A 6,833-nucleotide genomic window follows, 5' to 3' on the forward strand; every position below is an offset into this window, starting at 1 on the left:
TGCATATGCATCTAAGTATGATACTTATGCTAAATGAGAAATGCATATGCATCTACCTAAGTGTGATGCCTATGCTAATGAAAGAATGCATATGCATCTACCTAAGTATGATGCTTATGCTAAATGAGAAATGCATATGCATCTACCTAAGTGTGATGCTTATGCTAATGAAAGAATGCATATAAGGATGCATATGCAATGCTAATGGAGAAAGACAATGTATATACTTAATGAGAAAATGCATATGAGGATGTATATGCAATGCTTAAGAATCTACAGTAGATTAGAGAATGCATATGAATGTATAAGAAACTAGGGAATGCTTGTGAAGGCATAAGAAGCTACAAAAGTTCATGGGATATTGTGGAAATACAGTAAAAATATTAATATGCAATGAATGCAATAATGTAAAAGAACGATATGCAACAAATTTTGATAGTACAGGGAATAAGGCTACAATAAATGCATATGAGGCTGTGTATAAATGTACATGAAGATGCAACTACCCAAGGGATGCTGTAAAAGCATATGCTAATATGCGATGCGATGCAACCTAAAAGACAAACAATAGTGAGTAATATGCAAATGCAAAGATGCAACAAATGCATATGCGATGAATGGTGATAAAGTGCAAACTATAAACTTAGTGCAATGTACACAAGTGACAATATTGAATGAAGGTCCACTTGGAATCTGACAACCCTCATTATCATCAGTTCTTCTGAGATCTTTTTAACAGTATATGACAGTAGAAGTTTGCAGTCTCGCAGATTAGTCAAAACTCAAAGCTAATCTTCATTTTTTGGTTACTTACAGGGGTATGGAGGGGGGTGATTCAAATAAGCTACCAATAGCAGATCAATTTTTGCAAACTGGCTCCAGCAGCAGCAACTGATCGACTTTGGCAGCAGTGGATCTATGTGTTGATTTCAACAAAGGTAAGTCAACAAATAACCAAAACAGTGAATCGTTCAATAGAAAAGTGATTACACAGTCACCATGGTTTTTACATAGCAGCATTAAGGTTCAATGCACAGGAATCGGCACATCAAGGCAATTTCGCTTGGCATATCAGAGTTTGTGTGCAGGGTGTCAGTATAAATACCAACTGGCAAATGCATTGGGATCGTTAGTACGCCTTCTCATGGATAAATTTGCAATAAGGGAAGAAACTGAGGCAAAAACAACAACTTCCCCTAAGATGATTGCAGCCAAAATCCCCTTGTTTATTCTGTTTCTTGGAGAGAAAGGAATCACATTTTCATAAGGCCCTTGAAGAAGGAAGTTGATTAGTTTCACAAGGCCCAGTTATGTCATTGTCAAGGATGGCCCATAGCTCAAAATGTGCATACAGGCAACACATACACGCAGGAATATTGTTATACAACCTCTTGTGGGATCACTTATGATCCAACGAATATTGAAGATTGAAAATTCATATTCAAATTGATTGTCTTAGATAGTTAGTGAAAATCACAACCAATTATATAAAGAAAACATAAGTTACACCTTCACTGTGCTCATTCACTGTGAAATATGATGACATAGCAAAATGAGTATAGTGAATGCAATAAGGTGCATGAATCAACAAATATTTGACAGTGTACCATGATGCTACAAAGTGTTGTAATAAGATGTCAGTGAATCAAAAAATACAGAAAAAATGTGAGATGCTGCAATAAACCACTGCAATGAAATACTGTCTTGAGCAAACCAATGTGAGTGGGTGTAGTGAAATGCCATGATAAAATGTTATGACGAACAAGCAAAATGTGAGCTTGTATCTTTCAACTCCAACGTGCTCATCTCATGCATGCCTAAGATGTTAATGAAGCTATTGCAAACTACTAACCCCATCACTAATCCAACTTGATTAAACACCTGTACATTTGGAAAGCCGAGTCCATCTCTATACATTTTTTTTAGGAGGCGCACGACAATGACACTATGCATACAAATGTGATGATGTGCGAATGAAATGAAACATATAACAAATTGATAAAATAAACTAATAAAGTGAAATGCAAATGACTAATGTGCAATAGAGCAAATGTAATATGGAGTTGACTAAGTGTTCTGTAATATACAGATTATGCAGAGTTTGCAGAATTCCACAGCAAACTCAATAGAGTTTTACAGTAGATTGGATCCAGCAAATAGAGTTCACAATAGACTCAGCATGCTAGCTTCACCATAGATCAGGTCCGCTATTGCAGGTGAACTACAAATAAATGCCAATTTCATAGGAGCTTGCTAATGAATATTAAGATGTTGATTATGCAAATCACAAACAAATGCAACTCAGATGATGATCGTGTATGCCACTCAATGACTGCGACGATTACAACAAAAAATGAAAGGGATGATGTGAAGGACTTCATGGTGGACCAATGCTTCACAGTGAGATCAATCTCAAACCTAATTCATGGTGAATCAGATCTTCACCGTATTCTAATAGAAGCAACAAATTTTGAAAATGCTAAAATTGAAAACAGCTGCAACAATTCATGTAAATGCATATGATGATGAAAGTGAAAATGCAATGCGTAGATGCTGCTGCAGATGATAATGATCAGATGCAAAGAAATGTTAGAAAAGAAGATGCTGGATGCTATGTAATACTAAGAAGAAGAAATTGATATACAATCAATGAATAACATGCTGCAGGTGGAATGTAAATGATCAGATGAGTTGCAGACATTAGATTATGTAGTGAAAATGAAGGGGTATGTAGAAGATCAAAATGCATAATTGAAATATAATAAGAAATTTACAAAAAAAGAGAAGGAAAATAACAAATAAAGAAAACAAATCTTATTGCAAAATGCAAATCAATGCTGCTATAGGCAGATCGATGTTGCATATGGTGCTTCAGTATTGGAGAGACAAAAAATCGATATTACATAAAAAAAAACTTAGAGAAAGAAGGAGAAAAGAGAAAATTCACAGAAAAATAACAAAAGGAGAAGAGAGATTCTCACCGTGAGATTGGCTCAAGTGGAGAGGAGAGACAGAAAATCGACATTACATAAAGAAAAACCTAAGAGAAAGATGGAGAAAAGGGCAAATTCACAGAAAAATAACAGAGGGAGAAGAGGGATTCTCACCGTGAGATTGGCTCAAGTGGAGAGAAGAGAGGTGTTTCTTCTGTATGTAGTCCTCCTGGACAGATCTTCCTCCAGTCGATCAAGTGAAGGGACCAAAGAAAAGGGGAAAAAAGAGGAAAGGGAAGAAAAGGAGAAGGAGAGGAAGACGGGAAATGAGAGGAAGAGAGAAAGAAGATAGGAGATGCAAGAGGTGGATGGGGGGGGGGGGGGGGTGCGAGAGATGGATGATGGATGAGAGACGGTCTCCCCTCCATTGGTTTATAACGGGGGAGACCATTACAATTTTTTCAATAGTGATCCCTCATTATTTTAAATATTTTTAAAAGAAGGCTTTATTACGAGTTTTTTCAAAAAAAGAGGGTAAAACTACTTTTCTAAATTTTTTCTTTTATGTTTTTTAGAGAAAACCTAAAAATACGACGGAAATACGAGGGATTTAAGAGATGGGATCCAAATAAGGTTTTCAAAAGCCTTACAAAATTATGAAATTTGAAATTTTGAGGATTTTAGAAAAAGAGAGTTTTTGAAATAATAGAGTTAATTTTTAAAAATTGAGTTTCAAAATGAATCTGGATAAAATACCTGAGCCAATACAGAGAATTGATTTTGGATTTTTGAAAATAGAAGATCTAGGTTCAAAATTAAATTTAGATATCCGATTTGGATCCGAGATTGGGTCAAATATAGAAAATGAAATTGGATTTCGGATCTTCAATAAAGAAGTGAATCCAAGAATTAATCCAGAGTTGATTAGAAATTGACCCAATTACACAGGAGGTGGAGGCCAACGGTTAAAAGGGAATTTTTGAAAATTTGAAAATTTGGGGTGTTCACAGATGCCCCTCTTTGCTGCTAAGCCAGTTGAAAGTCGAGCTTAGTAGCAAAGAAAACCCACCAAATTTTAAAACAAACAAAAATACCCAGTCAGAAAATTTGAACTAAGTGTGGAAGAATGGATTGTGAAAAATGATTCTCAGGTTTAGCACCTTATCCTGAATGGCTTTGAGGATGATGAAATCCTCGAGAATTAAAATGATTGGATAAAAGAAAATAAGTAAAACGTGATGAGACTTTTGGATGAAGATCCTGATATTGTGACAAAGGAAGATTCTGAAGAAGTCTCATAGCTGAGACAAAATAAGCTTTTTGAAAAGACCCAGGTTTAGCCCCTAACCTGGATGAAACGAGAAATACCTCGAAAAGCTAAGATTCAGGTTTAACCCTTACCTGAATGAGAAATAAATATATTGATTCCTCGTTAGAATGGGAAAACCATGATGAGACATTTTTAAAAAATACCGTGTGGGACAAGGCTTAGGTACAATCCTTACCTGAATGGATATGAAAAATATGGATTCCTCGTCAGAATGGGGAAACCATGATGGGACTGAAAGAAATACCTCATCAGAATAGGGCTTAGGTTTTACCCTTACCTGAATGGGAATGAAACACCTTAAAAAATGAGGTTCAACTTTAGCCCTTAACCTAAAAGGAGAATAAAAAATATGGATTCCTCGTGAGAATGGGAAAAAACATGATTAGACTTCCAAATTTTGCACAAAGGATTCAAAAGGGGTTGCAAAAAAGGCAAAGAAAGTGAGATAGTAGGAGGCAACTTGGAAGATGAATAAGGCAATTCTTTTGATGAAGTATAAGGTAAAAATTTATCAGTGTGAACAGATGAATAGGGCAACCCTCTCAAAGGTGATTCTTTTGATAATGCGAAGGACAAATAGGGTGATCCTTTTGGAGAGGAGCATAGCGAATCTTTTAGTTAAAGCGAAAGATAAATAAGGCAATCCTTCCAGAGGGGAGAATGGTGAATCTTCTGGTCAAAGAAAAATATGAATGAGGCATTTCTTTTGACAATACGAAGGACAAATAAGGTAATATGAGGCGATTCTTTCGACAACGCGAAAGACGAATAAGGTAATATGAGATAATTCTTTCGAAGAGAAATATGATGAATCTTTTGGTCAAAGCGAAAGATAAATAAGGCGATCCTTTCAGAGAGAAGAATGGTGAATCTTACAGTCAAATCGAAAGATGAATAAGGCAATATGAGACAATTCTTTCAACAACATGAAAGATGAACACGACAATTTGAGGCAATTCTTTTGACAACTCGAAAGACGAATAAGGCAATATGAGACAATTCTTTCGATAATGCGAAAGACAAATAAGGCAATATGAGGCAATTCTTTCGACAACACTAAGGACAAATAAGGTAATGTGAATCAATTCTTTCGATAACGCGAAAGACGAATAAGGTAATGTGAGGCAATTCTTTTGATAACGTGAAACATGAATAAGGTAATATGAGGCAGTTCTTTCGACAATGCAAAAGATGAATAAGGCAACATGAGGCAATTCTTTCGACAACACAAAAGATGAATAAGGTAATATGAGGCAATTCTTTCGATAATGTGAAAGATGAATACTACAACATGAGGCAATTCTTTAGACAACACGAAAGAAGAATAAGGTAATATGAGGCAATTCTTTCAACAATGCGAAAGATGAATAAGGCAATATGAGGCAATCCTTTCAAAGAGAAATATGGCGATCCTTTCAGAGAGAAGAATGGTGAATCTTTCGGTCAAATCGAAAGACGAATAAGGCAATATGAGATAATTCTTTCGATAACGCAAAAGATGAATAAGGCAATATGAGGCAATTCTTTTGACAACACAAAAGACGAATAAGGTAATGTGAGGCAATTCTTTCAAAAATGTGAAAGATGAATAAGGTAATATAAAGCAATCCTTTCGACAATGCGAAAGATGAATAAGATAATCATTTTGGAGAGGGGTGAGGTAATTCTTTCGATAACGCGAAAGACAAATCAAACATTTCTTTTAAAAAGGAGCAGGGCGATTCTTTCAAAAATGTGAAAGATGAATAAGGAGACTCTTTTGAAGATGAGTGAGAAATTCTTTCGACAATGAAAAAGACAAATAAAGAAATATGAGGCAATTCTTTTGACAACGCAAAAGACAAATAAGGTAATATGAGGCAATTCTTTTGACAACACGAAAGATGAATAAGGCAATCCACATAAATAGGGCAATTCTTTTGACAATGCGAAAGATGAATAAAGCAATCCTTTTGAAAAGGAGTAGGGAGATTCTCTCGACAATGCAAAAGATGAGTAAGGCGATCTAGAAAAGTAGGGCAATTCTTTCGGCAACGCAAAAGATGAATAAGGCAATTCAAAGAAGCAGGGTAGTTCTTTCGACAATGAGAAAGATGAATAAGGCAATTCAGAGGAGCAAGACGATTCTTTCGACAATGCAAAAGACGAATAAGGTGATCCAGAGGAGCATGACGATTTTTTTGACAACGCGAAAGATGAATAAGGCAATCTAGAGGAGCAAGGCAATTCTTTCGACAATGTGAAAGATTAATAATGCAATCCAGAGGAGAAAGGCAATTCTCTCGACAACGCGAAAGATGAATAAGGCAATCCTTTTAGAAAAAGAGTAAGGTGATTCTTTCAACAACACGAAAGATGAATAAGGAAATCATTTTGGAAAAGGAGTAAGGCAATTCTCTCGATAACGCGAAAGATGAATAAGGCAATCTAGATGAGCATAGCGATTCTTTCAGCAACGTAAAAAATGAATAAGGCGATCCAGAGGAGCAGGGTGATTCTTTCGACAATGCGAAAGATGAATAAGGTGATCTAGAGGAGCAGGGCGATTCTTTCGATAATGCGAAAGACGA

Source organism: Nuphar pumila, chromosome 12 (assembly GCF_984573655.1).
Source record: "Nuphar pumila chromosome 12, dmNupPumi1.hap1.1, whole genome shotgun sequence".
NCBI classification, from domain to species: Eukaryota; Viridiplantae; Streptophyta; class Magnoliopsida; order Nymphaeales; family Nymphaeaceae; genus Nuphar; species Nuphar pumila.